At 44.0% G+C, this 11,547-nt stretch overlaps 4 non-coding genes across 4 annotated transcripts; all 4 read left to right on the top strand.

Annotated features, from left to right (window-relative positions):
* The first annotated feature begins 453 nt into the window (after window positions 1-453).
* On the top strand, window positions 454-547 carry trnai-uau (transfer RNA isoleucine (anticodon UAU)). The gene is made up of 2 exons: window positions 454-491; window positions 512-547. It is a non-coding gene; the product is annotated as a tRNA-Ile (tRNA).
* Window positions 548-7,524: 6,977 nt separating this feature from the next.
* trnaw-cca (transfer RNA tryptophan (anticodon CCA)) lies at window positions 7,525-7,596 on the top strand. Its single transcript has one exon. It is a non-coding gene; the product is annotated as a tRNA-Trp (tRNA).
* Window positions 7,597-8,193: 597 nt separating this feature from the next.
* Window positions 8,194-8,265, top strand: trnaw-cca (transfer RNA tryptophan (anticodon CCA)). Its single transcript has one exon. It is a non-coding gene; the product is annotated as a tRNA-Trp (tRNA).
* A 989-nt stretch (window positions 8,266-9,254) lies between these two features.
* trnaw-cca (transfer RNA tryptophan (anticodon CCA)) lies at window positions 9,255-9,326 on the top strand. The gene has a single exon. It is a non-coding gene; the product is annotated as a tRNA-Trp (tRNA).
* The last annotated feature ends 2,221 nt before the right edge of the window (window positions 9,327-11,547 follow it).

Below are 11,547 nucleotides of genomic sequence, written 5' to 3'. Positions count from 1 at the left end.
CTAAATCCACAAAAAAGACGTGCGACCAGCAGCAAAACTGGCATGGGAGTACAACACCTCTGTGTGTAATTATTACTCATTAAGCATTGATACATTAGGGCTGCAACTCGTGATTATTTTTGATTATTATCAGAATGGAGCCGCAGAGCCACACTATAAATTGAAAATAGCCTCCTACGGGTTGTGCAGAGATAAGCTGCGCTTCTGCATTCGGTGCCATCGATTTTATTGCCGTTAACGTCGTAGTTCATCGCTCGTTTCAACTCTCCGCGTCGGTCCCCGCTGGCATATTTGAAAGGGAAAAAATGAACACTGAAAAATAAGGAATTCGCAATGATGTAAAACTTTAGCGCGAGGCAAAAGACGTGCTGTTAAATACAAATAATTTTACATGTTAGTGCGCGCCTGGACCGGTTCATACTCATAAACCCAACTGCACGGCCAATGAAGTGAGCTCCAGTGGCGCAATCGGTTAGCGCGCGGTACTTATATGACAGTACACTGTAGAGCAATGCCGAGGTTGTGAGTTCGAGCCTCACCTGGAGCAGTGTTTTGACAGTCGATTTCTTTTGTGGCTTTTTAATTCCTCGGCTTGCTGTTAAAACTTTGAAGAGTCCCTCAAGCTTAGAATGCATTAGAAAAAGTAATCAGAGAGAGAGGAAAAAAGAGAAAACCGAGACAAAATATCTCAAAATAAATAATAAATTAACAAATATTAAAAATGCATGTCCAACCTCCATACACAGGTTATCTTTATGCACAAATGTCGATGGTAGGATCATATTGTAATAAAAAAAGCAACTTCTCAAAGTAAAAAATCACCTATAGACCGTGTGGCTGAATTTTAAATTTATCATTCAAGCAGTAACTCCTACTTTTGAACAGTAGGAGGCAGCAGTTCCCCACATATTCATTTTGCCAGAGAATTCAACTTTTTTTGAACAGGATAATGACAGTGTGAAAAAAGTTGCATCCCTTATCTGGCGTGATTGTTTTTTTTTTTTTAAATCAACAAGATGTTTTATCCATGCTTTCCTGCTGCATCAAATATAATGTCAATCTTGAAGCTTAAATTTTAGTGAAAGAGGTTCTCAGACCAAAATATATATTTTTTTTAATTCACTCATTGAAATGTGTTTTTATGTCAAATTCTTGATATGGTATTCTTTAACACACGCCCAGGTCTCATATGAGGAGTCTTAAAAATTCAATCCCGCTGATAAGATATTGAGGATATATGGATTGTCAAGGATCTAATGCTGTTTTCAGTTCTAGTTCTCTACCACCAGAGGTCCTTGTTGCCCGCTGATTAGTTCAGACTGCTTTGTTTATCTTCATGCCTGATTCTGACTGGCTGTGTCTACAGTTTGAATAAAAACATATTCGTGTGCGTGTGCGTGTGCGTGTGCGTGTGCGTGTGTGTGTGTGTGTGTGTGTGTGTTTTCTCATAGAACATATGGATGCCTGAACCATTTTTGATGAAAATTTGGCTCATCTGGCAGCTTCTGAGTTTTAAGTAGTTTCACTCTGCTGCAAAAAAGAGGAACAAAAAAACTTGTGGTGATCTGATTGGAGTCAGGCATGCATGAGCGAGAAGATGGACGGATAGGGGTTGATATACGGTGAGCAGCTCAATTTAACACAAATTACTGATTGTCACCAGCTGAAGAACGCGGCTGATGTATAAAACATGGCCTCGCTCAGGAACTTTCTCGACTCTGATCACCAGAAGCCAGATGCAGAGAGCATGAGATCACTGCTTTACAAAAACAAAAGTATGGGACGGGAATCTCAGCAGCGCTGCTGGAGACATTACCCAGCCTCCTCCGGACAGCCAACACTCTCAGTTCGATGGCTGTCGTCACTGCTGCATACCTGTCTGTTCAACCCTTTTTCCTGATGAACTCAGTATGTGTGTATTTAGGAATACAGGTGAAGAGTGAGTTTGTGAAAACATGCATAATGCAGCAGTTATAGGAGAAGCTTTAGGGACATCTCGAATCTAGAAAAGGACTCACTGAGGGTTGATTCTTGAATGGTGCAGGTTTAATGTCAACATATCAGCAGGCGACACACGTTCACACTAAGGACACTGGTTATATTTACAGAAACTACAGTTCCTCAGATTCACACATAGGATACTTGGGCCTCATTTGAACAACACAGTTTTCAAGTTTTGGACATCCATTTACACAACAGCACTACTGGGAGAGACAGCAAAATTTTTGAAAACCACTCCCAAGATGGAACTCTTGAAAAAAGACTTTTCCTTTTTACTCCTTTTCCATTGGTGTGGAGTGAAACGCAGCTTTCCTGAGACGTTGCTACTGCACATGTGCACCACAGCTGCAGTAAATAGTTCTTCTGCACATGCTCAGTAGATGGACAGTAGCAACGTTTGAAAGTGTCATGCATTTCAGTCCTGGGACTTGGTAGTTTTAAAGTTGAGAGTCACCAGAATAGCAATCCGACTGCATCGTTTGTCATTATTGTTACTCACCATTGTTAATGCTTATCACATGTTGTTCTTGTGGTCAGGAACAGTGGCTCCATTTTCAGCGTTTCTACCATTTTCAAAAAGTTGTTAACGTATTTTTTTCTGAAAGAAAAAATATGCAGTTTTTACTTTAAAAGTCAATTAAAGAGAGTGTTAGAGTGAAGTTCACCAACAAAAGCCACGGAGGGCCAGCTGTGGCAGAGCTTCTCACCATAGCAGCAGCTGTTTAAGACTGAGCGGGTTTTCAATACCAGACACAACTCTAATCAATACAAGCCTTTTGAGACATTGTGTGTCGTACAGCATGAACTCCTCCTTATTTTTTGGAACAGAGGCAACCCACTAAATAAATGGATGGCGCTTGTTGTTTTAATCATCTGTCAGACTCAATGCTCAGTCCGTCTCCATTAATCACCTTTTATCTGAACAAACCTGGAGCAGATCAGGCTCTTAGTTTCGTTAGACACCTTTGTAAATACCCTGCCTCGGAACCACATGCTTGAGATAGTCCATCTGGTAAACATGAATGAGTTGTTGTAGACTCAGCGATTAGCCATGTCAGTCGGTGTGGACAGGCTGGAGTAGAGGCAATGATCCACATTCAGGGGTTCGTCTGTTCTGTTTGTGTTTGCAGTGGTTTAGATCAACCGGCACGTTTTACCTTGGAGTTAAGTCAGTTGCTCGAGGTTGTTATCCTGTCAAACTGTTTGTGGAGGTTTCTTTTCGTGAATTGATTTGGAGGGAGTGATGATGGAGGAGGCGCTGCAGGCCCGTAGCTGTTGTGGCAGGACCTGTTCTCATATCTGAGGCGTGATCTGGCCCCGGGGGCATCCGTCACCTTCACCCACACAGACGCAGCACCGCCAGAGACCGCAAACCTGCGGAGTCTCCTCCGTCTTTTAAGTTATCGTATTAAGGAGCAGGGCCTTTATTGGTTAAATCGTGAGCAAACTGGTGGTGAGTGTAATTTATTTACCTGCTAAGACTATCATCTTTAAATAGCAGCTTCCCACAGGAGCACTTTGTGCCGAAAGCCTTCTGTGGGAACATCTACACACAATAAAACTCCCTCAAAATGTAGCAACAAAACATCAAACTTCAGCGCAGAGTTTTTTTGTGTTTTTCTTTTTTTTTTTTAAAGGCCTCCTGCAACACTATATTACGGTGTTTAGATCCAAGCCCGCCCCCGGCCCGTTACTAACCACACAGCTATGTGTCACAAGCTGTAATTCACATCTGTCTCTGCTTAGCAGCGAGCGTTGCTCACTATCTCGCTGTCTGACAGCTCCCAGGCCCAGCTGTTATGTATTGTGGCCCGTGGGCTCTGCTGCTCATTACGTGTGAAGGTATAATTATTATCATTATTGTTTTTTTTTTCTCTCTCTCTCTCCCTCCTTCTCTCTCTCTCTCTCTCTCTCTCTCTCTCTCTCTCTCAAGCCTGGAGCAACTCCACTGATGAGGCATCTGTCAAGTTGCCAGAAAGGAAGTGATGTCACTTTGTCTGGCGAAACCTTTAGGTCAAAGGTGTGTCTGTCAGAAGCAGAGGGATGTGTGTGTGTGTGTGTGTGTGTGTGTGTGTGTGTGTGTGTGTGTGTGTGTGTGTGTGTGTGTGTGTGTGTGTGTGTGTGTGTGTGTGTGTGTTGTGTGTGAAGGCAGTAGGACGTAAGATAATGTTTTGTTCCATGGGAAGTCAATTATGTGTGTGATTTTTTTTTTTTTAGTGGTGGGGGTCATCTGGTGAAGAATTCCCACATGTGCCGTTACATTTCCTAACCTCTGCTTCTCCAAGGTAAACTGTGAACGTCTCTCACACTTTATCATCGTCATCTGAGGCGGTGACAGAATGCTCTGCTGTGTGCATGTGGATGGGGGTGGGGGGTGGGTTGGGGGGGAGGGTGGTTGCATAAGGAACACAGGAAAACACAAAAAGGATGCAGGAAATAGTCAACAGGTAGTTGGTGCACACGGTAAATAGATCCCAACGGTTAAAAAAATGAAACATCACATGTGAAGTACTGCACATCTTTTCATACAATAATAATAATAATAATATAATAATTTAATGATATAAAATCAGAATTTCATAACCACAAAATACAGTCAATTAGTGCAGTATTTTTTATTCAATTTCAAAACTGAATCAATCCAAAGAGAATCCAAATAATGAATTAAATTTTAATAATCTTCGAATTAATTTTGCTAGTAATTTTGAGCGACATCTGTGACATGAACGGTCAGTCAGTAACAAAAAGTGGAACTACACAGAAAGTGTGAGTTGAAATGAGGCTTCAGAGCGCCCCCTACAGAGAGACAGAGTTCCATTTGAGAGAAGGGCATTTAGCTTTTTTTAATATTTCAGACATCTGGTTGTGCTGCGTCTTAAACGATGAATGAAGAAGATGAAATTATAAGATGAAATTCTTATATTTCTCAGCTATGAAAGAATAAACATTGTCTTATATGTAATTATTTAACCATCTGAATCCCTCTAAAATACACAAGCACGCATTGTAGGACTCAAGGTTGAAGAAAAAAACAGAAGTCACATTCACTTTGTATGAGAACTAAAAATAAACACAGAGTTGCTGGTTCGGTTGGTGTAATTTGGCAACGCGTTCTCAGGAGTAATGAGGAGCGAGCCAGGCAGCAGGTGGAAAATGTGCACGGAAGAAAAAGTTTCACAGCAAACGGTCGCTGCAGCGCGTACCTCGCCGTGTTTCTTTTTTCTGGACTGACTTTCATCGTGAGGTCCAAAGAACACACGGCTCTTGTGGGGTCTGAAAGTCTGCAGCCAGCATTGTTTTCCACGTCGTGGGGTCAGAATGTGGTTTTGGGGCTGAGGTTACGGCGTGATGAAGGAAATGCCTCAGGTTAGCCACCGAGCTGCCGTGGCAGAGGAGGAGCCCTCAAAGCGAGCCTGGACACACTGGTGTGTGTTCATGTCCTTGTCTTTTCTCTCCATGTGGTCCTCTTACATCGTAGGGACTGAAATACAGCACTGTGACACCTGATGAGTTACTTCAGCTATTTTGAGGTAATTAACTCAAACAGTTTAATCATGGGGAATTATTTTATTTGATCGTTGCTGCAACTCTGATAAATCGGCCACACCACTTAAAGATTGCTCAACTCGAACATCAAATATAACTAAGGAATGTTATTACGTAAGGTAATGACAACTGCATTTGTTGCATTGTTGGGCTTTATAGTGTCGACTCCAAAATGTTTTACACACGACTCACAAAACTATCCAAAACAAACAGATTTTTAACAACACAAAGAGTTCAGTAAAGTTGCACAGATCTCTCAGAGATCTGAATGAAATATTGCCGGTTGTCACTGAAACAAATGAGATGTCCCGATATTTTATTATTAGAGGCCTGAGCTGTGTGCTGATTCAACTTTACTGTTATTGGCCTGGAAGAAATGCAGAAGTTATCAAACACTGTCACTTTGGTTGAAACGTTGTACTTCATAATGCTTTGCATTTATTTTGGGGGTTTAGACTTAGCAGTGGCCAACTGTGACAGTTAAAGTTAAGATCAGGGTGTGTGTGTGTGTGTGTGTGTGTGTGTGTGTGTGTGTGTGTGTGTGTGTGTGTGTGTGTGAAGGGTGTGTGCAGCTGGCTGCCTTCCTTGCTGCACCTTTTAACCTAATTAAATATCAGCATAACTGCCAGAGTCTTTTGCCAACAGACACACATGCGCACACAAACGCACGCGCGCGCACGCACACACACACAGCTATGGATTGAAAGGATTTTTACTCTTCCTTCGCGGCCTTGTGGGTCAGATGTGCGACATGTTGTATGAATTTGTAGGTGCACACGGATGAGTTTGTTCCCCTCAGTTTTACATCCAGGAAACCATTTTACTATCCCGTATCTTTCCTGGAAGTTCCAACTCCTCCACTTCTGCAGCGTCTTATTTCTCCATCTGAGGCTCCAATTTGTCAGAGGAGGAATAAAACAGGAGACGGGGAGCGTGATGGTCTTGGGCCGGAGAGTTTGTTTGCATCCCTGGGATTCTGGCCTGGCAGGCTGTGTGTGGAGGAGCGACCACATCCTCCACGCCGCGTCTGCCCATCCAGATAGCTGTCGCGATTAATGGCGGGGGCGGAGGGGCCGGGAGCGAGGTTTGATTTATGTGAGCTGCGAGTCCTCTTCGAGAGGAAGAGTGTGACCTGACGGAGGGCCAGGATCCTTAAAAGGGTCCTTCCTGAGACACGGAGCCAAGGAGCGAGAGAGAGAGGGAGTTTTTGTGGATTTGTTTTGCTCTCATGCTCGCCTGTCTCTCCGACTCCCGCTCTGTCATTTCCCATGAACAGTTTGCATGTGCAGATAAACACATGCACACGCATATTAACATCTCTAAATTCCTTAAAACATCTGCTTCTGCCACTTGAACACACACACACACATACGCAAGTACACACACACACTTCCCACTGGCCACAGTCGCTTGTGTATTCTCTGCTTTGTTTCCTTGGCAAACACTAGAATCTTGATTTCTGGCTGCAGCCAGGTGGATTTCATCAAGTCCCCAAAAACCCTGAATATGGAACCGATGTTTTATGACAGTTGTCTTTGCCCTCCACAACATCTTCCAGCTCTTCTGGAGGTCACACCAGAAAGCTCCCACACAAACAGGACCAGCCCAGCAGGTCTAGAGTAAACCTTTCTGCTTTCTTCATTTACGATGGCTCCCTGAAGGGAAGGGACTGGTGGCTTCCTACACCTGATGCCCAAACCTAAACAACTGATGCTGGTCATTGATCAGAGTTTGGAGCTTCCCTCTGAGGCACTATGACCTAAAAGCTCCTGTCATGAAGAAAAAGATGAGTTGTATCAGATCTATTTCTAAAAGGAGACAATACAGCTGGGGAATAGTTACTAACTTCGAAATCCAGAGTTCAGTTCCGTGAGGGAACCATAACATCACCCAGGAATCGGTATGAATTATAATGTTGCTTCATTGAGATTCGGAAAGTCCCTGATGTGTTTCTTACTGGTCAGCAAAGTGATAGGTGACTCTGTGGCGCAACGGTAGCGCGTCTGACTCCAGATCAGAAGGTTGCGTGTTCAAATCACGTCAGGGTCAATGTGACTGTTTATAGACGTCTAACTCTTTCCTTTGAGCTGCGCCTGCAGCGTTGGCCAGAAATGAAGAACAATACTGTATACTAGGATATAACAACGCCAGTTCACCTCCAGTTTGGATGGCCGGCACTGAAGATCTTTATGTGATCTGTGGTGCAATGCCGGTGCTTCTCAGTCCAGATCATAAAGTCATTTCTTGAAACCATGTCAGGGTCAGTTTGAGTCTTCCGCTCTGACCCAGACTACTGTGTTAGGCTGAGCTGATGATCAGGTGGTGAAGTGAAGTCGTTTTCATCTCATAGATTTGATTTCATCCCATGTCAGACTTTAAGGCCAAGCGAAGGCCTCCTGTGGCCTTTGCAATAAGACATTTTTGAACAGCATCTCTAACTGAGCTGCAGTTTCAGACATTGCACACGTGACTCATGACTTCATTGATTGCAGTGACGGTCCCTCTGTGTCCGCAGCACAGAGTCCATCAGGACCTGCACATATCCAGGTGGTCCAAGTCCAAGTTCTCCAGACTAACGGTGATGTTCACGTAGTGGTTCTGCTGTATTTTCCTCCAAACTGCCTGCAAAATTAGGCACTCATGTGTGACTCTGTGGCGCAACGGTAGCGCGTCTGACTCCAGATCAGAAGGTTGCGTGTTCAAATCACGTCAGGGTCAGTTTCTTTGTTTAAAGTAACACCGTCACTTTGATGACCTCTGTGTTTCAAGGTGACTTTGCTTGTCATTATCCAATCATTTGAACTGTTTCCAATAATGTCGAACAACCTCTGTGCTACACATCTGCTAAGAGCTTGAACGGTCAGTGGTCCACCAACACCTCGGATTTTCCTGTCACCTCTCTGTCTGACTCCATGTCTGACTCCAGATCAGAAGGCTGCGTGTTCTAGTTGAAGCACAACTGATTATAATCAGGGCTTCACTGGGCTTTTTTAAGCATGATGAAGGGTCAACACCAGATTGAGGAATGCTGATGCAGGGAGAGAGATAAACCATGCAGGACTGCAGCCCACGAGGACCCGGGTTGAGTAGCCCTGATCTCAGGCCTCTCTTATAGAGGCTGCTCTCACATGAACAAATCCTGAAAGATGCGTACTCCACTTTGCATGCAAACTTTGGGATTTACGAAAATGAACTTGGCATGAGAACGTATACACCGGTAAGTCAAATTTGATCCTTGGTTAGGACCAGTTTGGACACAGGAGAACCTGATTGAGCAGATTTTAAGGTGGTAAATTGAAACCAGGCTCTATTTGATCCCATTCACATCTGGCATTAACGTGCATTTCGGGTGATCTGATCACATGTATTGAGCCCTGGTGCTAAGTGTTTACACTTATTCCTATCACGTGTTTTGAGTAAACCATTTGCGATCAGCTGTATTTCAACCTCACCATCACGTCTGCTCAATGGCTACGTCCTGCTGTGATTCGTCAGCTTCTGCTGGACGGTCTCCTCTGTCCAGGCTTCTATATGTCTCTGCTGACCCTGTTATTTTCCATAGTGTCTTGGGAAAGTTGGAAAAATTGTGTAACCGTGTTCAAACTGGCATTTCTTCTAACTGGAAACGCGATGCACACTGGTAATGTTACGTATGACATATCCTGTGTTTTCATACGAGAACACGGCAGTATGAGGAGCTGTTGTGTGACTCTGTGGCGCAACGGTAGCGCGTCTGACTCCAGATCAGAAGGTTGCGTGTTCAAATCACGTCAGGGTCAATTTGTTGTCACTTTGTTAGCCTGAGTGGTTCACGGTGAGTCCCCCTCCAGGACAGGAATGATCCAATCAATCCCAGGTTACTCTGTCAGTCCACTTTCCACCAACTGATTGATAACTAGTATTGTTACTTTGTGGTCCATTGGCAGTGTGTCTGACTCCAGAGCAGCTGTTTGTGTTCACATCAGCCAGGGTCAGTTTGTTTGTATGATAACTGTGGCCGTATCTGGAGTTCTGTTAAAAAGTTTCAGAAAAGCTTCCTCATACCTCTAAAGCTACACTTTAATTCACACATTGTTTTGTAGCCTTTTTCCTTGACTGCATTACTACACCTGTTTGGTTTGTAGATGTATGTCTGGCGCAATGGCAACATATCTGGGAGCACATCATAAAGTTTTCTTCTTTCTCTAGGTGCGGTTGATGAAGATCAGCTTTTATATAGGCAAGCCAGCGTCTACTTGAGGAGCTTATGCCCACTGATACATTCATCTTGTTTAGCGGCAATATTTAGAGTCAGTCTTAATGTTTCTATTAGCTTTCAGGGAATATGCATTCAGATCAGTGTGTGAAAACTATGGTTCCATGTCCACCAGCAGGCTGTTATATAGAGGACATTTTTGTGGTGCAATCGTAGATTGTAGATGTAAATCAGAAGGTTGTGTGCTCAAGGCCAGGGTCACGGTCACTGCAGATGTTTCCACATGATAAAAGGCATGCTGTTTTTACTCTGTGGTGCCACCTGAGCCTAGAGAAATATGGACTCTGACTTAGAGGTGCCGGTTTTGCAGTCATTTCACACTTGCAGCAAGCAGTTCTACTGCCCTAATATGAATTATGCTGCCAAAACATCACCCGAAAGACGAAACCATAAAAAGTCTTGACTTCCTGACCTCAACACTCTGTACTGCTATTTCCTCCCACAGTTCAAAAACATGCGCTGGGCTTGGCCTGTGATGGGCAGGTGACCTGTTCAGGGTGTTCTCTGAATTCACCACAGTCAGCTGGGATCGGCTCCAGAGCTCCTTCACCTTAAGATGCATCCAGCAACACACATAGAAGATAGCTCTTTCAGACTCGGACTCTCACACACAAAAACTTTCTCAATATTGTAAAGATTAGGGCTCTTTGATCTCATTTTATCTTCTAATGAATCAGGTTTAAGCTCATGATGCTAGCAGTATGACCCCTTCAAACTCTCAGGGAGACTTTTCTCAGGTCGCTTTTCCACAGTATTCTAACAGTAACAAACATGACAAGATTGTTATAGAGTTGCTCTTTTGTTCGGTGAAACCAATATAACTTGGTTGGGTTTGGAAACCATCTCATGTTTGCCTTGATCATTCTGTTCCTAACCTGTGTAATTTCTTGGTATGAAACCTTCAACCTTGAGACAGAGCTAGTTGTTTTATCATAACACTCGTCATGCGGGCAAGGAAACATTTTGGACCATATGTTTACAGTAACCCAGGTGTGTCTTGTTCGGTTTTTGCAGCCATAAATAGTTCAAAATGTCTGTTTTCTTTTCTTTAGCTTTGGGTGTTGCATGTTAAGACCACAAATGGCATCGAAGGAGAACTCAATATGAAGACCACGGAACGAAAACTCACCGAACATAGGGTATGCTATGAATCTAATGCTAGAAGTCACTGGGACTTTCATCAAACATAGTTGGAGTGGTGATGACCGTGGCAAAAACAGATTCCATGTATGTTATTTCAAAAGTGATGCATTTTATGGAGTTACATGGCGATGAGAGGACAGTAACAGTATTGGCTGAAGTGTGTGCGTGCTTCCCAAATACAAGACGACATGTAACAGGCCTCATTCCTGCTGATCCTCATGGTCTCATGTTCTGATCATGTCTGTATTAATGTCTCCAGTCAGTAGACGGGGCACAGCCCACTATGTGTGTGTGTGTGTGTGTGTGTGTGTGTGTGTGTGTGTGTGTGTGTGTGTGCGCGCGTTGGTCCTGTATGTTGTGCGGATCTGTCGGCGCCCAGCCTATCGCTCCCTCGTGGGCACATGAAGGGCGGTATGGTGGCTGGGGGCCGGGAGCTGCTGACATGACCGCCCAGTTCAAAGAGATGGAGCAGGAGATGCAGTCGGAGGGGGAACACTGCAGCCTTTATATTCACCTTAGCGGAGCCTGGGAAAACTCTCACAGCCCACCCTTCCCACTCCCCACCCACCCCAACCCCCCGCCCTCGCCTGCAGTTACAGTCA

The sequence above is a fragment of the Salarias fasciatus genome, chromosome 13, assembly GCF_902148845.1.
Source record: "Salarias fasciatus chromosome 13, fSalaFa1.1, whole genome shotgun sequence".
Classification (NCBI taxonomy): domain Eukaryota; kingdom Metazoa; phylum Chordata; class Actinopteri; order Blenniiformes; family Blenniidae; genus Salarias; species Salarias fasciatus.
Note: the sequence above shows the minus strand (reverse complement) of the source record. Positions and strands in the feature narration are given on the sequence as shown.